This window comes from Felis catus, chromosome C1 (genome assembly GCF_018350175.1).
Source record: "Felis catus isolate Fca126 chromosome C1, F.catus_Fca126_mat1.0, whole genome shotgun sequence".
NCBI lineage: Eukaryota > Metazoa > Chordata > Mammalia > Carnivora > Felidae > Felis > Felis catus.
In genome coordinates this window covers 145,863,350-145,885,630 of record NC_058375.1, presented here as the reverse complement: position 1 = coordinate 145,885,630, position 22,281 = coordinate 145,863,350, and the positions used below count along the sequence as shown (strand labels likewise).

General features: G+C 35.9%; 1 long non-coding RNA gene across 1 annotated transcript; it reads left to right on the top strand.

Moving 5' to 3' along the window:
• Positions 1–15,194: 15,194 nt before the first annotated feature.
• On the top strand, positions 15,195–21,338 carry LOC102899443. Its single transcript, XR_006583214.1, has 4 exons — positions 15,195–15,262; positions 17,004–17,089; positions 19,089–19,216; positions 21,184–21,338. It is a non-coding gene; the product is annotated as an uncharacterized LOC102899443 (long non-coding RNA).
• The last annotated feature ends 943 nt before the right edge of the window (positions 21,339–22,281 follow it).

The window sequence follows — 22,281 nt, the reverse complement described above, 5'->3', positions numbered from 1 at the left end:
CAAGAGCATACCTGATGTTAAGAGACAGTATGGCAGTCAGAGGAGAGGAAACTGGGCAGGGAACACGGATGCTTACTCTTCTGTCTGCACGTTTGTGATTTTTTTTTTTAACTGTCACCATCGTGTTCAAATCTTAGCTCTAATTTGTCTAAGCCATCCCATTACATATCAATATATATACTTATATTCTACATATAAAAGTATATTATTTTACAACATAATATTTAGGTATATATTATATATGTGTATATAATTTATAAATACATGTGCAAACACACACACATATTATATATGTGTATATAATTTATAAATACATGTGTATGTATATAATGTTTGACTGTACTATATATATAGCCCTTTTTCCATACTTTGGAATTAATCTTTTCCAATTAACAATGTTTTTTAAAAATCATAAATATGAAAACAAAATCGTAAATATGTTGTTGAAGACACCCCCTTATATGTATTGTTTTCTGACCTGGATAGTTTCCAGATAATAGTTTGAATCACACATGCTATCCACATATATCAACAAGACTATTCTCCTTACATATTTTTGTCTTAAGGTTTATATTTGGGGATTATAGCATGTAATATAATGAAGCATTTTGAAACAAGTATAAAATATTAACTGATCATTACACTTGTATAAGTAGCATTTGTTTCTTGTTATCCAAGGGGAATATCCTATGTTAACTTCAACTAGAAATTAGACTTTAGCTCCTAGAAAAATGTAGACATAGATTTGTGGATATAGTTAGATATTCATAGATGTCTATCAATCTATTTACATATATTTCCAGCTATATAATTTTGTATGAAGACACACACATGGGTTTGTAAATTAAGTAAACAAATGTTAAGTTTCTTTATCCATATCCATATTCTTATTCTATGTTCAGCTTATCCTTTCTGATATATTCCTATAATTATGACCCTAATGCAATTTTATTTCTTTTATTTTTTTATTTTTTTGGAGTGGGGAGGGGCAGAGAGAGAGAGAGAGAGAGAGGGAGAGAGAGAGAATCTTAAGCAGGCTCCATGCTCTGCGAGGAGCCCCAACTGGGGCTCAATCCCACAACCTGAGCAGAAATCAAGAGACGGGAGCTTACTGACTGAGCCACCCAGGCACCCCCAACTCTAATGTAATTTTAATTTCTTGATTTTTATGTACACATGACTTCTGACAGAGTGTCTTTAGGATTTCCAAAATGTGGGGCCATTTTTCTATCAAGGCACTGAATGTTAGAATGAGAAAATCCTTTCTGAACAAATTTTCAAAAAACTTACCTACTTTTTTTATTACTGTGAAAATGATGCCCAGCCAACTGCCAGTGTTAAGGGTATTATTCCCTCCCTCTTTATCAAATGGTAAACTTATGGTACATAGATTTCAGCTACAGTCATGTTGTGAGTTCTTAATAGCCCATACTCGACTAGTTCATTCTGCAATGGAAAAGACCGTAAAAATTTCAAGCCTCTCCTAAATTTTATTCCCATGAAAACACCTTCTTCATCTGAATGTAAAGGAAAAAAAAATCTTAAAGCTAAGGTAGAAAAAGTATCCTGGCCTGATAGCTTAAGAGAACAATATTTTCCTTCACTGATGTTTACATCTAAACTTATATCTATTAGAAAGCTTTAAATGCTTAGTCACTTTTTTATATGTATTTGAAATATCATTGAAAAGGTAAAAAGGAACTCTGAACCTTAAATGTTTATGCCTAATCATGGAATGACATTTCTAAAAAAAAAAAAAAAGTTTTATATATTTGTTTCAGATTGCCTAAAGCGTTTAGTCAGTGAGTTATGAGTTGGCACAGAGGAAGAAAAATCAGATATCTGAATGCCTACTCGTCCTGCAGAATCAAACTAAAGTTTTCAATTATCCTATTTTATATGGATTAGTTATGTTAATTTTAGGCTTAGATTATTTGAGTACTGTTTCTAATCTCTAATCTGAGATTGGGAAAGATTTTTCCAATTAATCTCTGTCTAGAAGAAATATGCTCAGTCACATGAGCATAGTCTCTGAATTCCTATGTGTTACAGTGGAAATGTACAGAAGAAATTTTTTATTCCTTCCATCGTATCATCAAAATTCCTAAATCCACCCTGAGAACATGGATGTTAAAGTTGCTTGGTTTTCCTGGAATCCTGACACCCAAAGCAAGTGGTATAGAAGGTCCTCTCAGCTTCCACCCATGTTGATGTGGAAACAAATAATATCAACCTACTATAATACATTCTGTACAGAGAGAAAAATATGCCTCCATGAGAGAATCTTCAAAAGGCAAGTTGCTCATTTTCACAATTCTTGCCGTGAATTCAACGGTGCCTTAACGCAGTGGGCAGAGTTAGGGCACAGGTGCATTTTTTTGACAAGATGTTCTCTAGGGAATTTAACTTTATTTCTGACACAAGTACTGAATGGTAAAAGGGCCAGTGTCTTCGCCTCTTCCAAGTGTGGTGCAATTTTTGTAACTGTACTACCTCATCTTGGGTTGAATGCTAAGATTTTGTACTATGCAATCTGACAGCTGGTTATAGAAAGGAAAATGTTGTTGCTTTAAGTCAAATTTGTTGAGAGCAGTAATGTGAAATTTGCATGATCCATCTTTCAAGTTATAATACAATACCGTATTTGGCAGTATATATACACATATATAAATACATATAAATACATATATATGTGTATATATATATGAAATGAAAGAAATATATATATGTGTATATATATAAAATTAAAGAAATATATATATATATATATGTATCTTTTTTTCTTTTTCTGTTTTCCTGTTATGTGATGTCACCTGTAGGCATCTGTTTGATAGAATTCTTAAACTATTTATTATTCTGGTTTCTAGCTCTGTACAGATGTTTAGCTACAGGGCAGTGTTACTGCCCAGATTAGTACAGCTGGTTAGAAGACACTGTGCTAAATATGTAGAGCATCTGCGGTTTGTCTTGGGAGGTTGAATTTCAATTAATTAAATGTGCAGCTAACTTACAAAGATCTTGCCTCTCAGTTCAACTGACTGTGGAGCAGAAGTAATTTTAAAAGCCCAGAATAAGTAGTATAACAGAAAACTTTGAAAAAGACAAATATCTCAGACTACACAAATAGAATGAAAATAAGTATTTAAATTAAAGAATAAAAACCACTGTCATCCTATCTTGGAAAGCAAGAATCTATTTTCAATATTGCTAGAAGAAAATGGTAAGATTACTTAAAAACTAAATTCTTTGATTTCATTAAGAATGTAGTTTAAGAGAACACCGTTTCTTCATGTGTCCTCTCCACTTCACATTTACTCTTATATAAGAGAAAAAAACGGAGTCAAAGGTAATCATTCCAACATGATACTGAGCTGAAATTAATCAGATAGCAACTACAGCATATACCACTTATGATTACAGTTGTGAAGTTTGGATGAATTTCCTGGCTTAATATTCTGCTAGGAGGTCTTTTGTCATTATTTAGACATTTGGAAAATGGATTTCACGAAAAAACATTCTAACAGTGAATGCTTACAAAACCTTCCCCTGAACATCTGCAACAAATTAAATAAGCTTGTAAATATAATAAATAAGCTAACTTGAAAAGTACTGGGGAATAAACAAACTTGATTCCGTTTTCTTTGGCTAGCTACAAATAATTTTATTTGTAATGGTTTTTGCAATCTCTGTGGTATACATGTCAGATACCTGCCTGATACAAGGGACCACCAGACTGATTAGTTAAAAGAAAAAAGAAAGAAGGAAAGGATAAAAGGCAGACTGGAAGTCTAAGCCCAGATTCCACATGTAAGGCAAGTTTCAAATTATGCAATTTTTGACCATCTAAAATGTGTGGAATTTCACTGAATCTTTATTTGAATTTGGAGTTATGCTAGGGGACGAATGTGTGCCCCCGAGTTTATATGTTAAAATCCCAACCCCCCGTGTGTCCATATTGGAGATAGATCCTTTACGGAGGTGATTTAGGCTAACTAACAACAGAAGGGTGGAGCCTTGATCCGAAAGATCTAGTGTTCTTAAAAAAAAAAAAAAAAAAAAAAAAAAAGGAAGAGCTATCAGATCTTTCTCTCTCTGTCTACACATGCGATGGCACAGGAAGACAGACATAAGAAAGCCAGTAGAACAGTTTTCACAAGACCATGCTGACACCCTGATCTCAGACTTCCAACCTTCACACTGTGAGAGAATAAATTTCTGTTTAAGCCTCCCTTAACAGCAGCCTATGGCCTTTTGTTATGGCAACCCCAGGTAGACTAGGGTAGGCTACTTCATCCAATGATGACACCGTTTTAAAAGAAGTAATTTTTCCTTATTGAACCAGCTTATCAAGTGTCTTCATAGCTCAAATATTGCTAAAGGATTTGCATAGTTGATTTCAGCTTGCTATGAAGTTATCAGCACCGATATCTAGAAATTGTAATTTACAGAGGAGTCAAGTCATTGTCTTAAGCCTTATCGCTCAAGAAAGTGATCGCTACCTGGGTTATTGCAAAGCCACCCTGTGGAATAACATATCCCCTGAAGACAGAAACAACCCCTCAGGGAATTTGAAAGATCCTCACCTGCTTAACAGACCCCATAGGACCTTTGGAGTTTCTCTGAAATTGGTAACAATATCTGGCTTTTAAAAACAGGAGAAATTAAACTTTGCAGCATTTTGCTATTTGAATGACCTACTCTGTGGAATTACGGCAGCAAACTAATCCTTTAGGAGCGATGCCTCTATCAATCTTTGGATTTTTCTAATGTAGAAGCTACTCAATTGAATCTCAGAAATCAGGGAGGTAATTACTCATGCAGACAGCACAAAATGAAAGAAAAAAATGCAAGTTCTGCTGAGTATCCCTTTTAGAACAAGCCGCGGAACAAGGAAAACAGCCTCTATAATCAGTCAAATTCTTCCACTAATTTTTCAGGTGTTGAAGGCTGTAGTAAGAAGACATGCTATGAAAGTTAACAAAGCAATGTGGCTTTAAGAGTGGGTTTTATGGGAGAGAGAAAAAGAGGGAGAAGCATGGTTCATTTTTAAGCAGGAATTCTGCCGTGAGTAAAGTTCCTATTCTTCCAACTTTAATTGCTTTAAGTGTATGTTCTAGGACACATCTTATGTGTCATTCACCAAAAGTCTCATTACTCTATAAATATTATACAAACATATTAGTCAGTGAGGTAAATTAAAAATTCAAATTTTGGGGGTGCCCGGGGTAGCTCAGTTGGTTAAGCATCCGACTCTCAGCTTCTGCTCAGGTCAAGATCTCGTGGCTTGGGGAAATGAGACCCACGTCGTCAGGCTCTGAGCTGACAACACAGAGCCTGCTTGAAATTCTCTGTCTCTGTCTCTCTCTCTCTGTCCATCCCCCACTGTCTCTCTATCTCTCTCTCTCCCTCAAAAATACATCAACATTGATACAGACTGGTTGGGATTTTCCAAAATCTGGGGAGATCTTATTAGGAAAATTAATAAATTGTAGGAAAGAATTTGAGAGATTCTGCACTGGTACTGCATGGAATTCTAGATTGCTTCAGATTTTTCTCTATTCCAAAAACCTAAAGAATTTATACTTCTAGGTGAAATGCCCATTTTGCCATCAAATATTTGCCTCTAAGCATTAAGTAACTAAGGAGCCTTCGGTTTCTTTCCAAAAAGTGAGGGAAGATAGCATCGTTATTATGGGGCTTACAGACCTGGGATTTGGCATTGCTTGATGTTTTGTTTTCGATACGGGGCACACAAAGGTTTGGTTATAAGTACTCTCTCCCTTCTATTCAATTTTCCCTATCCCCCCCCCTCACCCCCCGCCAAGACCTACCTATTTCTTACTTAAGGTATTTAATTTGAATGTTTAATTGAAATCTGAATGCTTTTTTTTTCTTCTGAGGGAAAACAAAGGAGTGGGGGAGAAGGTGAAGCCAGCTGTTCATTATTGTGACCCTGGTCACACGGACTCCAAATGTGCTAACTTCTAGTTGAAGCTCTTTTTATAGACAGCCCATTTTCTAGATTGCCAGCCCTGGGAGAGTAATTTGGTACCATAAAAATGCTAAAAAAGTGGTATAATTTTCTTGGGCTGCTAGCTTTTTGGCGATGCTATATCTATAGGGATGAGAAATAGCTTTAAGGCATATTGATATTTCTAATCTGTATAAATGAGCTAGCTATACCCTTCATTTTAGCAGTACATTTTTTTTTTCCCCTGGGGGTTGGGCAATTGTGGCTTTGCAACTATTTAAACAGCTACCAGTGAAAGTAGGCCAGGAGATAGAAGGAGTGGAGGTTAGTGTTGTCATTAGAGCTGGGCTTTTTGCGTGTCCTCTAGGAATCACGGGCTACGGGGGTTTCATTCTGGACAGGTTCCAGATAATGCGAAAGTGGGCTGCTTTTCTTCAGACATTCAATTCAAAGTTCACAAAACTGCAATAAGACATACAGACTGAGTTCCCTGTCTTCTCTTACTCTTTCTGCTTACAGCCGTTTCATACCAAATCACCGTTTTCTAGAATGCTGAAAACCTTACTAGATGACATAGGTTTTGATTAATTAAGGGGGTTCAGTCTGGATATCTAACATTCAAAAGAGTAAATCAGATTTCAAAGAAGGTTGAAAACAGGCATCAAATTAATGCTCTTATTGAAAGCTTATATAAACCAAGAATGCAACTATCACCACATGATTCATTTGTCATATTGGTTTTTAGAAAAGTCTTGAGTTTCTTGTTTTCTACATGCTTTTCCACAAAAAATAGCTGTATGGATAAGACAACTGACATAAAAAGACATGTATACAAAATGTTATGGGGTATAAAAGGAGGGAGATATGACAAACACTGTGTATATATGAAAAAAATGCCATAGAGGAAATATCATTTCAAATGGGATCTTAAAGGAAAGATTAGGATTTCTGCTGGCAGAGAGGATCTCAGTAGTGCTTTGGGTGGACTAGTCTGACCACAGTGTGTAGAATGGATAAGCATGAGTTGGGGAAAGGTAAGATGTGAGTGGTGGTTATAGCAGTCAAGGTAGGGAATATAAAAGGTGTGAACCAGCGCAGTGTCTATAAGACTGGGAAGGAGGTAGGGTAGTGTAGAAGTCATTGAGACATGGGAGCTAGGTATAAAATTGAGGGTAGAAAAGGAGAAAAATGTGAATCTAACTTTTTGAGTTAAGAAACTGAGAACATGGTTGAGATATAAAAAATAAATGTAGAAATGTTCAGTTTGTTATTGCAACCACAGAACGAAGATCAGGAACTAAAAGTTATATCTGAGAGTCATTTCTATAAAAATGTGATAACTGAGGCATTGGATGTGATTATGTTTCCTGAATAGAACAGAAAAGAGAATTTCAGGAAATGAGTCATTTCCAAGATGGCAGGATGAAAAGAAGTCCTTCCAAGCTAACCTTACTCACATCAGAGAATCTAAAAGAGGAATTTTTATGGAAGCTTAGTTAAAAGTCCAAGATTAAGGGACAACAAAAAGGATGAGAAGTGAGGAAGATAACTAATTAAGGTGAAATTTTCTTTTCTATTCCATTTATTCATATAGAAGTCAAAATTCTTTGTGATAGTCTATATCTCAATAGAACAAACTTCTTGAATACAAAGCTTATTCACATCTGGGTGCCTGGGTGGCTCAGTTGGTTAAGCATCTGACTCTTGGTTTCTGCTCAGGTCGTGATCTCACAGTTGGTGAGATCGAGCCCCGTGTCCAGCTCTGCACTCACAGTGCAGACCCTTCTCTCTCTCTCCCCTCTCCCTGCCCATCCTCCACTTGTGTGTGTGCTTTCCCTCTCTCAGAAATAAATAAACATTAAAAAAAAAGGAAAACAGAGCTTATTCACATTTTTTGTAATTTACATATTTCTCTTATGATTCTATGGGGTAGAGAAAAAATGGCTATCAAGAACTAATGACCTAAGACATTTTTCTTGTTATCACTCATTTCCCCTTAGGCAGGTTTTCTGTCTTCTCCCTTAACCAACCTCTCTCTCTCTCTCTCTCTCTCTCTCTCTCTCTGAAATTTAGTCTATAAGTTGAGTGGTGCCTCAGCACCAAATAAATCCATTTTCACTTAGAAGATAAGCAACCTGGTAAGCAGTAGAATGCTCTGAGGCCATGTCTGCCTCCACTCAGAGAGCATTCACTTCTTGTTTATTCAGAAATAAAATGGCATTCTTGGAAGGAAGAAAAACATGTGTGCCCTCAAGAGTGAACTCTCTGTCTAGCAGAAGAAAACAGCAAAAGCTGGTTCTATCATTTTATATTTGTGCTTTAGAGAACACAAATGCCTTTGATGTCACAATAAAAAGGCTGAAATTTGAATATAATACATTTCTTCAGCCTGGAAACGTTCGGTCATACAAGGACACCCAAATGAAGAATTATTTTATGTGTTTTTAAACATTGTTTTGCATGTTCTCAACCCTTTTTGTTGAGAAATGAGAAGCGGGGGACAGAAAGAATCTCTTAGGGAAGGAAGTAGATAGAAAAATTGTCTTGGGTGCTCTGTTACAAGCCTCATCTCTTGTTTTCCTTTATTGTTGTCTTAAAATAAACAAGCAGCAATTCTGTAACAATGCACTTCTGGGCTCCCTTGTGAACAAGGGATGGTGACACTGTTATCTATAAGTATTGTCATTTCCTAGTACGAGTCGCAGAAAAACTAGTAACTTCCTAATGATTAGTAAATTGTTCTCAATAGGGAAACAATACTGTTAAGCATTTTTAGAGATACTGGCCTGTTGATTCTTCTGGATGAAATTCAGAATAATTTTCTGAAGTGAAAAAAGAAAAAAAGAAAACTATTGATTTCTTAACAGGACTACGTTAAAAATCTGGATGATTCATCATCCAGTCAATGCTGGTCTTCTTACTGAGAAATATGCCAGGTTACTGAGAACTTCCTTCATTAACACTTCACTCTGCTGGAATTAACCCTCAATGTTTTTGTTGCTATTGTGAGGGAGGTTATTTCATGCCTTTGTTTGCAACTGGCTTTTGATATTGTAGGAGAAAAAGTAGCAACTTCAAAAGGCACTCAGTGTACTTGTCACTCTTCAGCATTATAATTATTATAAAAACAACGTTTCCATTAAGTAAAACGTAAGCTCAAGCAGCAAACTATAAAAATATTAACTTGGGGCTTACTAAGGGCGCTACAGTAAATGTTTTTTTATAATTACCTTTTTTAGTCTTCATAATACCCTCTGAAGTTAGTCCTTCTATGGCCTTTCTTGAATGAGGAGATTGAAGCTTAAACGGACTGCTTTGCTCCCTGGGGTCGCACTGCTGGTAAGGGGTGGGTGATTCTGGATTCCAGCCAAAGCAGTTTGACATATTTTTAACCTCTGTGCAAAATTGTCTCTCAAGCTGTTAGTGTTGATAATATGCATATGGAATCACATATTGCAATGAAGTAAACTGACATAGCAAAAGAGCAGAATTCACCTCAGCGAAAGGATTTTGCTTATTTGTTTAGAGAAACAGGGGAGTTAAACTTTTTGGTTGTAGAAAGTTCAAGGAGGAAAGAAAGAGACTATAGGAGAGCTTCTAAATCCTCCAACATCAGAAATGAACAGACACTTGCGGGTGGAGAAAGCCAAGTATGCTTTTGCAAGGTAGTGATAAGAAAGAAGAGAGAACGGGAAACTGAGGCAGAAGGGACCCGGAAAATTACCCGGGCATCTGCAGATGTCTTTGGGAGAGCACTGGACTTTTCTCGGAAGTTAAGGAGTTTGGCCAATTCTGTATCATTTAAGAAGACAGGGTAACATTTGGGTTAGAATAGTATAATACCTACAGTTCCTGAATAATCGAGTACACATTGGTGTTTGTCATTCTATTAGTAACTTGAGGGACACATTTGCACTAAATGTAAATACTATGCAAGATAAAGTTCTATTTTGATATGAGTATAGTAGATGGGAGTAGACTTCAAACTGATAAAAAGCATGGTGGGAATATTTGACTTGACTTTGTACAAGTAACATGTTTGGCTTGAGCAATGAAACTGAACATTAAATCCACAGCTTGTATAACTAACAACTTTTAAACAGAAACACAGGGAGAGACTGCAATATTGGTGTAACTGCTACCTCCCTGCATCTGCTATTGAGGCAGATGAAACTTATTATTGTGAAACTTACCTTGCATATGCCTGAAGACAATCATACTATATGCAAATAATGTCATCTCCTCTTTACCAGTAAACTTCTTAAGATATTAAGTGATTTATCATATAGGTGAAGACTATCTTATTTTCATAGGTGAGGAAGATTTTATTTATATTTGTAATCAGGAATCAATATTATATTTTACTGACATTCATTGAAACAATCATGTTTCTTTTTGAAAATGTATATAATTTGTTGATTTATTTCTTAATATTGAATGATAATTGTACATAAGTACTATTTGGCTGTGGTGAATTCTTCTGGTGTCGTATGGATTTAGTTGCTCTTATTCTGTTTAGCATGACTTATCTCTGTTTATAAGTAAAAACAGCTTAGTTTTCCTGTTTTGAGAAAATTTTAATGCTGTGGAGTGGAAGATCTCCTAATGCGATAAAAGTAAGCTCATCTTATACATGGGAGAGCGATGGAGAGATCTGTTTCAGAAGAATTTGAATGGCCCACTAGTAAAATAAGGTTATTCTGGTGAAAATGAAAACATAAAGTGAAAAAGTAAAACAAACAAACAAAAGATACCCTCATGATTCTCTATAATCATGTTTTTATATTTTATATTTTAATAAATTTTAAAACTAAAACGGTTTACAATTTTATTTATTTATTTATTTATTTATTTATTTATTTATTTAGTTAAAGAGAGAGAGAGAGAGAGAGAGAGAGAGAGAGAGATGAGAAAGACCATAAGCAGAGAGCAAGGGATGAGCAGAGCAAGAAGAGAGAATCTCAAGAAGGCTCTCCGTGGTCAGCTTGGAGTCCAACAGGGGCTAGACCAGGACCCTGAGATCATGACCTGAGTCGACATCAAGAGTCAGAAACTTACCTGACTGAGCCACATAGGTACCCAAGTTTTACAATTTTAAATTTGGTATTGGTGAATTTTGAACAGCACAATTAATTTATTTTTTGCTAATTCACTGATTTTATCTTTAATTTGTGTTTTTCTTTACATCCCTTGGGTTAATGTTGCCTTTATATCTACCTTCTACCTTCTATTATATGTGTCTATATGATATATGTATGTAATTTTTTATTTTTTATAATTTTTTTATTTTTATTTTTGTAAATAAAACCATTATAGAGCTGTATAAATATATACTTGTATATATATCACACACACACATATATATATAATTTTTTATTTTTATAAGTAAATACATTATAGCCATGAATTTACCACTGAGCATCATTTTGACTGAATTCCATGGAACTGGTTGTGTGGGTTTTCATTTTTTTAATTTTCCAGATCAGTGTGTTAACTGCAATTTTCATTTCTTCTTTGACTCTATAATTATATTATTTTGGAGAATTGTAATTTGATAATAACTTTTGGAGACTATGATTGTTATTATTTTAAATTTTATGATTCACCTCTAGCTTATGGCACTATGGGTAAGAAAATGCATTCAGGTAGTTCATAATCGGTGGGTCAAAGATTAAGCATGAATATGGTAAGTACTTCTTTAATTTTGTCCCTGGCCATTCCTATTCTTATTTCTATGGTTTCAGTTTTATGTATTTTGATAGTAGTATAACCATATAATTTGATGTTCAATTAGGACATTCTTGAGAGCTAAAGGAGGTACTATTAACTGAGACGAAATAACAGGCTTTTACTGGAACCATCCTATGAAAATTTGTACTTGTGGTTACCCTCACCGGTTTCCATGTTTGCTTTTTGAGAGAGGTTGCCATCCTTGAGAGTTATTATCATCACTAGTTTTCTTGTTGCATTTTTGGAAAGAGAAAAAAATGTTTTGCTCCCTTTAGCCCAGGTGTTCTAATGCTTGCTGTGCTTTCTGATAAAGGCCTGGAATGAATAAAAAGCCCGAGTTATGCACATGGCCATGTCCCTTTCCTTCACTGAGCTGCATCGTCTTGGTTTGCCCCTACAGACCCATTGTACACTCTTTTCACCACCTTCTGTGTCTGACGAAATTAACCTGGGCTATACAACCTCTTGCCCTTTGGCTTCCAACAGGATTCGACCAATGAAAGTCCCGCGGGAGACTGGAAGCTAGCGTGATGATGGTAGGCTTAAAGTTGACTAGTGTTGTGATCCTTCATTGAGGTCGGCCCACACCCACCCATACCTTGACAAAGATTCCTTTAGTGAATATTTTTTATGGATGTACTATCTGTTTCCTGCCTGCTCCATAACTAATACACTCTCTGTGAGTGTATGACTGTGTGCTTTTTTATAGAAAAATATCTGTTTTACAAATAATTAACATTTACATCTAAAGCTTCTAAGTATCTCTAGAGAGAACAAAAGAAGCTTGCTTTTTTTTTTTTAAAGATAAAATCAAAATATTTACCTTGGCATTCTGTAATTTTTAAAGTTGTGTTTAAACAAAACAAAACAAAACATCTGGAAACTGGAAACAAATGTCTCTGGTCCATTTTTTGACCTTATTCGATTATTTCTTCATTAAATACTGAGTTCTCGCCATTTGCTCTGAGGACAGGTTATGGCCCCTGCTCTTTGTGTTTGAGCAAAGATCCTGATCACAGATAACAAGAGGGCCTAATTTAGGGGTATGCATGTGTGGGTGGGGGGCAGTGTTAAGGGAATGATGTTAACATTTAAGTTGGAATCTGAAGAATGGATTAAGTAAATAAAGGATGAGAATGTGAAGTTGGATGAGTTGGGTGGGCATGTCCTATGAAGCTTCTGAAGGAATTGGTCTTCACTCTGAGCATTTACTTTATCGAAAGCTACTAAAATGTGGTAACTAGAAAGGTAACAGGAGATATTCTTTTTTTTTTTTTAAGATCCTGCTGATCAGTTGGTGAAATCTGGAGAGAAGGCAATTCAGATTGGAGACTACTGCAATAGTCTGAGTGTTGAATGAAGACAGCGAGAAAGGATAGGGGTAGAGTTTTCGGATACAGTAAGGAAAGTAATTACCTTTCAGGACATAATTATACAAATTAAACCTTGTAATTGATCAGATGAGTATAAGAGTATGATGAATAGGAAAACATAGTTAAGTATAAGTCTTCAGTATATGTGCAGAAAGTGGACACCTGTCAAGGAGAAATTACTTTGGTTTTAGCTCCATTAAAATCACCTGCATATGTTTTTAAAATTATAGTTTTATCTCATTCATGTCCTGGATTCTGAGTAAGTAGGTGCTTGGAAGGGGCTTGGACATTTGTATGAAGGCACAATGAAGCAAAACAAACAAATAGCAGCAACAAAAATCTTTTGGTGATTCTAGTGAGAATCTGTAAATCAGGTTCATTAGTGAGGGAAAACGTTCTAGGTAGAGAAGCATGAATGAAGACAGGAAAAAATCACTATTTTGTGCTTAGGTAAGGCTGGTGCATATGTAAAGACAACATGGGATGAATCAGGAAAAGAAGCAGGAGATGAGGCTGAAACTTTTAGTTTTTTTTTTTTTTCTGTACCTACATAAATACACATATTTTTACCCAAAGTGGGAACTATCGTGCAAATTTTGTTGTTTAAATTTACCACTATATCATAAACATACTCCCGTCAAGTCTTACTGAGATAGCTCTATCTCTATTGACCGTATCCTATTTTATAATAATGCTGTACCGGAATTTATATAATCTTTTTCTCATTATTATACACTTGGGTTGCCTTTTTCGGTTTCAAATCATGCTACAGTAAAAATCTTTGTACTAGTAATCTTGAGCAGATGTTTGAGAATCCTTTCAGAAGTAGAATTATTGGGTCAAAGGACACACTCACTTTAAATGTCATTGGATGTTAACAATTTGCTCTTCTAAAATATTTGGACAAACTTATAAACACACCAAGATTTCTTCAGTCTCTCAATACCATGGTGTGTTTCAATCCCTTGGCAATATGAAAGGGGCAGACTGATGTTTGATTTCTGTTTAATTTGTATTTCTTTGACTAATAATAAAGTTGGTAGGACTTTTCCATACATACTGGCTTGTTTCCTTGCAGTCTTGCTTTTGAAAAGTGCATGTTTTTATCATTAATCTTATTTCTACTGGATGGTGTTCTATTTACCATTGCTGTATCCTAAAATATAGCCCTTAAAATAATCGCTTTATTGTGTTATTGCATTCTGGGTGTCAACAATTTTGAAAGGCATCTCAGGATGTCTTTGCTCCATGTCTGGGACCTCAGCTGTGGGGACTAAAAGGAGAGTATAGGGATGCCCGTGGGCGGTTTCCAGGACCAGTTTCACAGGTGAATGTGCAATGTGTGCAGTGCTCTGCACTTAGAAAGGCCCCACGTTTGGTTTAATGCTTTGCTGTGACCCTCTCGAAAGTCTGAATATTTTTGAATGTGGGGTCCTGTATTTCATTTCACAATGGGCTCTGCAAATTATGAAGCTGGCCCTGGCTGTATCACCTTGTGGTAATGCCTTGTGGTAGGCAGAATAATGGGTTCAAAACTTGCTAGCTTTTCAATCCCCAGAACCTGTGAATGTGTTACCTTATATGCAAAGGGGATTTTGCAGATGTGATTATGTTAAGGAGTTTGAGGTAGGGAGATTATCCTGGATTAGCCTTCTGGGCCAAAGTAATCACCAGGGTTTTTGTAAGTGAAAAGGGGGGATAGGAGAATGAATGACAGAGTAATGAAAGAAAAACTCCATTAGCCATTGTTGACTTTGAAAATGGAGGAAGAAGTTAGAAGCCAAGGAATGCAGGCAGACTCCAGAAATTGGAAAAGATAAAGGAACAGATTCTACTCATAGCCTCCCAAAGCAGCACCATCCTGCTGACACTCACTTTGTACAGTGAAACTCATTTTGGAGTTCTGACTGTTCACAAACTCATTCACTCATATTTCTGGCACCTGGGACGGGATGACTCTAAGATAAGCACTGCTGACCAGAACATCTGCCTATCGTTTCTCCAAGCATTAAGGCTTCCAAATAGCAGAGGGTCCTCAGAAGAGGTGGGCAGTTACTAAGCTCCAAGAGTAAGTGTTCTGGTAAAGCTGTATTGTCCTTTATGATGTAGCCTTAGAAGTTATGCAGCATTACCCTGTCATATTCTGTGGGTTGAAACAGTCAAGAGGCTACCCAGACTTAAGGGGAAGGTAAGTAAACCTGCTCTCTCACTGGGAGGAGTGTTGAAGACTCTCAAACAAATAATTTGAACCCAGTATTTAAAAAAAAATTAATGTTTATTCATTTTTGAGAGACAGAGAAGAGCACAAGTAGGGGTGGGGCAGAGAGAGGGAGACACAGAATACCAAGCAGGCTCCAGGCTCTGAGCTGTCAACACAGAGCCCATTGCGGGGTTTGAACCCACACAATGTGAGATCATGACCTGAGCCAAAGCCAGATGCTTAACTGACTGAGCCACCCAGGGCCCCTAAACCCAGTGTTTTAAAACTGGGTTTTAAAATACCACAGATGGTTTGTCTTTTTCCTATTGATTTTTACTCTTTGCTTATTATGGCTATGAACCATTTGTGCTTTATGATTATTTCAAATTGTTTTGATCAGACTGTCATCTACATATCCTATTTTTCAAATTAAAAATATCACATTTAAAGAAAATTGAGTAAACATTAACTAAATAACTGGATTTTCAGAGATTGTCTAAGACTAGATTTAATTCACTCATGGATGGCAACTTAATTTGAAGGTTAAACAGGCAAAATATTATATAGTAAGATCAAGGTAAGAGATATTAAAAAGTTGAGGGAAGAAAGAGGTAAATACTGTTTTTTTATATAATCGCATTTATATTGACTTCATCATTTTATTCTGTCTCTGCTAAATCCTGTTTTCAAATTAAATTTTTGGAGAATTTCTTGGTAATGGAAACTACACTTTTGATAGCATCAGACTATCACAATTAACCTACATCTTTTCTCTCTTTTTTTTTTTCTGGTTTCAATAGACTATATTTTATTTAATCTCAGGTAATTTAGTTTTATTAGCTGTCACAGCAAGACTTTATTTTAAAGTGCTTATTTGAAGAGGATATGTTTTGAATATCCTAAAATATGGATTGAATTATAAATCTGTCTATATTCATGTTTGCATCTTCAAGGGTTATAGTTTCACATATACTTTCTGAATAAATCTATATGTTAATAGGTATACTGTTTTATATAATGAAGTATAAACAATTTTTAATCATCGTGCAGGAAAGTTTTGAAAGAGACATTAATTAATAAATATGGATCAATGTTTAAAACCTAATGTTCTTTTAAGAAAGATCACCTATTTAGCACTCGTGTATTTAACACATATATGCTTCAATATATTTGATTGGGACATTAATAAAACCTTATTGCTTATATTAGCATCCACTTGTATAAAACAATTAACGGGCAAGAAGAACCAGGCACAATACATTAATCACTGATACAAAAGCAGAACAATTTAAAGAATTTGTTAAAGATAATCGCTTTTGATAAAAATAGGAAAATTCAAATGTAATATTATTCTCTTAATTAGTCTATATACATAAAAGTGTAGGGGAATTATGTTCAAAGACCTTAAAAAAATGAGAGGGGGAAGGGCTCTGTCACAGCCAAATTCATAAGGCAAACGATTATGCTTTGCATGTTAGTAAAAAACTCGGGTCTTCATTATAATGATCGATAGTGTGTTTAAGCAACTGGTCATGTCTGAAAAGTGTTTGTTTAGTTTCAAAGAATGCATATATTTACCATTTTAGACTTCTTTCTAGATTGCTCACAGATAATTGTGGATCACACAAAGGGAAGACAAACAGTACTGTTATTCTGAAGATATCTCAGATAACAGAAAATTTAAATTTGGCCTAACAATTATTCACGCAACCTTTTGCTTTCTAAACAGGCATTTTAGAAACAACTCATTCCAGTTGGGCTTTGATCAAGCTATCAAGGGGTCTATTAATACAATTCCCAGAAACTGCAAGTACTGTGAGTGATACATTTTCATAAAACTTTCTCTTAGTTAATTGTGGACTTCTGGTAGCAGGGCAACCCCTATGGGAAAATCGCATCAGAAAGAGCAAATCCCCACTAACCTAACTTACAGCCTGAGTGATCCCCTCTGTTGTGTGTCTCTTAGGCTTGGGCATTGCAACCAAAAAGAAACCACTGAGGATGCCCTCATAATGGCTTAACAGTTTAGTTGATGTCACTTTGGAAAATTTAAAGGACACGGGGAAAAGGCAAGTAAAATTCTGACAGTAGTGAAAGTGTATAAAATATTGTGGCTCATAAGATATTATTAAAGAGAGGTCTTAGGTCAGGCCTTAAGTGAGAGAGTCCCAGGAGGCCAAAGGATGCGAGTATTCAATCAATTTGCATTGAGAAATAAATGTGAGAGTGTAATGGAGAGTGTTCAAAGAAGAGTGAGGTTTTCATTGAGCACCTACTATCTTAAAGCCTTGGTGTTAGATGCTGGAGGCATACACTCATTTCTACCAGATTACATTGGCTAAACTTGTGATAAGGTCACCCCTGACTGTTAAGTGGATTAGGAGATGACATCAAAATGTGACCAGGAGAAAAATGAGAATTATTTGTGGGCATGTGGGCTACTCCTGCCAGAGTTTACTTTTTTATGATATCTATCAAACTCTTCCTTTTAAACATAGACTTCATGCCCCCTCCTCAAGAGGCACAATCTCAAATCCAGATGGGATCTCTGGGTAATGCGCAGTTCTTTTCATCAAGTCTGGATGAGATTCTTCATGGTCCAATGGCCTACGAACTAGAAAGACAAATTATCTACCCTCTCCCTCCCCTATCAAACCAATGTACAATTGTAGAGCAGAAATAAAATAACCATCGTTAATTGCTTTCATTGGAAAGGAGAAATACACGAGACACAGTATTTTCACAGCAATTATGAAATCCCTCTGGCAGTTATTATGAAGTCCTCTCCCTGAGGATGTAGGAAATTCCTTGATTAAATCCTAATTTTGCTTTCTGGGGGGAATATATATATACATTGTGTGTGTGTGTGTGTGTGTGTGTGTGTGTGTGTGTGTGTGTAGTATATGTGTATATATAATTCTTAAATGAGAATTCATTTTGTACCAAGTGTCATGGTTATGGTAAACTTCCTTTTCATCTCTCTCTTCTAGGAAATATTTTATTATTTTATTTTATTTTTCCAATTTATTTTATTTTATTTTATTTTATTTTATTTTATTTTATGATTTTTTTTTCTAAGTAGGTTTCACACCCATCATGGAGCCCAATGCTGGGCAGAGCCCAACGTGGGGCTTGAACTCACAACCCTGAGATCATAACCTGAGCCAAGATCAGGAGTGGAGGCTCAATGGAATGAGCCACCCAAGCGCCCCTATTTTTATTTTATTTTAGAGAGAGAGTGAAAGTTGGAGAGAGGGTTTGGGGGAGAGAGGGAGAAAATCTCAAGCAGGCTCCATGCTCAACGTGAAGCCCCACATGGCGTTTGATCCCCAAACCCTGCAATCATGACCTGAGCCAAAATCATGAGTCAGATACTCAACCAACTGAGCCACCCAGGTGCCCCAGGAAGTACTTATTTTAAAGTCTACTCTTTCATTGAAGATATATCCTTCTGAAGATCTTGGTTTTCTGCAAGTGTCTCCCATGCCAACTTTTCAGCTCACATAGATCCAGGTTTTTCTATTTTGTCTCTTAATGTCTATTAAATCCCAAGTTCTCGGTCACTAAGGTGAGCAATAACCACAGATTGCCTCTCTGTCCATACTGACAACCAGGATAGCTAAGCCCTGTGTTCACTTCCATTTCTTATTTTCATTTTTCCTCCAATTTCTACCCCTAGAGATAATTCTCACTGTCCCTTGAGCTCAGTTATGCACATAGAAGGCTTTATGTTGTATTTTATCCATTTTAATAAGATTTTCATAGCAGGGGAGTTTTCATACTAACCAACCAGTTGTATTGTTTGTAATGCAAGCCCTGGAACTGAATTTTGAAGTTGGACTATCCCAGATATTCAAGTGCATACACCCTGAAGTATAAACGAAAGAATGGAGGCTCCAATGTAATGGGGGAATTACATTTTTTAAAGTTTCAATCTGCAATGTAAGTATAGTTAACCTTGGAACAACACAGGTTTGAACTGCACAGGTCTACCTATGCATGGATTTAGTTTGATAAATACCATATAATACTATAAATATATTATTTTCCTTATGATTTTCTTTTTTTTAAGTTTGTTTGAGAGTAAGAGGGAGAGAGAGTGCACATGCAAGGGGGGAAGGGCAGAGAGATTGGAAGAGAGAGAACCCAAGCAGGCTTTGCACTAACAACAGCCCCAATGCAGGGCTTGATCTCATGAACCTGTGGGATTACGACCTGAGCGAAAAACATGAGTCGATTACTTAACCAACTGAGCCACCAAGGCACCCCCTTAGGATTTTCTTAACATTTTTCTCTAGATTACTTTATTGTAAGAATTACAGTATATAACCCATATAACACATAAAATGTGTGTTAGTCAATTTTTATGTTATCACTAAGACTTCTAGTCACAGAATGTTATTAGTAAAGTTTTGGGGGAGTCAAAAGTTATCTGTAGGCTTTTGGCTGCATGGAGGGGTCACTGACCCAACTCCCACATTGCTCAAGTGTCAAATACATTACATTTCTCGTTTTTAAAAATTTTAAAGTTCTAAGACTTTAAAAAAACACTTTTTGTATAAGCGACTTATTTATTTCAGCATTCTCTTTTTTTTCATATGTGAGTAATCTGATGCCAAAAGAGGTCATACACCCATCTAAAGACACAGTGCTACCTAGCAGGAGATACAGAGACTAAATTTCATGCCTCTCTTGACAAGATCCTGTGGCTTTTTAAAAATTATTCTTATTACTTTGCACTGATAGAAGTTTCAAAGAACTTGATGTAGGTTCAATTTGACTAAAATTGCCTTGATATATTAAAGTAATATAAAATAATATTTTTTCAATTAAAAGAAAACAAAACACAAAAATGCCTTCAAAACTAAAGGGTGTATTAGCTAGCCGCAGCAAATGCTACTTAATACAAATGATCTTATTCTAATGAAGAAGGCAGGAGAAGGAACAGGAAGTACAATTCTTTAAAGAAAATAAAATTCAAAAGACATTCACAAAAAATCTAATTTAATAATGGTAACGTTTCTGTTTGATTCTACTTTCACTACAGGCAAGGCTTTCTTTCTAAACAGTGTGTCCAAGTATCCCATTCTCTCCCTAGAGGACTTCCGAAAAGCCCAGAACTGTTGGTTGGCAGTTTGTCTCAGGGTTGGGGTTGTAAGATTTAGAAAACAGCAATAATAAAACAAAGCAGGGTATCCACTCAAGGTTGAATTCCAGATAAACAATAAATAAATTTTAGTATAACTATATACCATAAATATTGCATGGGGCATACCTATGCTATTTATTATTTGTTTATCTGAAATTCAAAATTAACTGAGACTCCTGCATTTTATCTGATAATCAAAATGCGGTTGATGTGTCAGAGGGGAAAGGGGCCCACAAGCAATGACAGCTCAGTGCTGAGTCCGTAATTTCCTGGTTGTCTTGAAAAAGGATCCTTCTTTTCATTTCTATTTCATGGACTCCTCACTTTGTACTTTTCCTTCTCTTTCAGTTTGCCTACTGGGCCCTCTTTAAAATAATAGGGAGGTAAAATATACAAAAGACATAGGTTGTTATTTCAGCTGAAGCCCTATTAATTTGTATCAATTTATAAAATATACATTATATAACACAAATTTAGTGTCGTTTTCTCCTCCAAGAAATAGAATTTCAATGTTATTCTCCATTTTTCCAATGTAATGATGTTTAGAGAACCAGTTATTTTCCTTTCAATTTGATTGCCAAATTCACCTTAATGGTTACTAAATAAGTAGAATCCACACACTGATACAATAATCTCTCTCCAGTTACCTTTTGCCACCATGAAAAGTTTTTATTTATGACCATACCCTCATCTGCCCTTTAGCCAACATTCAATCCATTTTATGTACATTCATGTCCATTCTGTTTTCCTCCTTTCGTAGACCTCAATCTTTCTACCAAGACCTTGATCTCTGATGTGGAACTTCGTCAAATGCTGTCTGAAAATGTAAGAGCACACTCTTCCCTGCATGGAGACAAAGCCAGAATCTTCCTTGAAAGGCAGGAGGGTGCTGAATGAATAAACATTGGCATTTTGTGGTGGGGTTCTCTGTCAGACCCAAGCGGCTCCAGATACGAAGTTTTGATTAGAAATTTCAAGAGGTGTTGTATGGAAGGGCATTATCGGTCTGTTGTCATGACTTCACAGATTACAATTATACTTTTTCAAACCATTTGTCAACCACTGAGGAAGAAGACAGGGCTGTCAGGCACTTTTGGCTAAGCACTGCCCAAGAGTGGACAATGGGAATGAAGAAATGTTTTTCTTCCTTTTTGTTCAGGAAAAAACAGTTGTGGTAAAGGTCTTAGGAATAGATCAATTTGACTTCTTCAACTTCTTTATCCTGACAGAGGCTTGGTGGACTGTAAATGAATGTTCAGTATTTTTAGAGAAACACTGAGGACTTTTAATGGCAACTTTAAGTTTAATGAGCAAACATACGCTTTGTATTCCAGTTTGCTGTGGGATGAATGCAACTTTTTAGAACCAAGTATAGATAAATATGCACTTTTTATATATCTAAAACAGGACCAGTTCTCTTTAAAGAGCCAAATAAAACTGGAAACACACAGAATATCAAGATTTTTATCCAGTGAAGTTTACAGTTACAAACTTCTTTAAACTCCATTAAAATAGGATTTAATTGTTCCCTAGCCTCCATTTTAGTGATAGAGTGGACAAATATGACGCTGCTTTAGCTGATAAAGGAAACAGGAAGCTGTGATGTAATCACCATCTCTTCTTTCCCTTCTCCACTGAGTCAGATTGAAATTTGGGAGAATATTTGAAATTAGTTTCTTGCATATTCAAAAAACCAAAACATTCAACATTCTTGCAAAAATTTGTGCATTTTATACGCATTTGCTGACGTCAATGTTTTTTAAACTTGCATACTGAAGTCCTTACTGTGGTCCGTGGGGCCCATGTGGTCTGGCCCTAGTCCGTCTCCCCTGTGTCAGGTCTCACTTGTCTGTCTGTA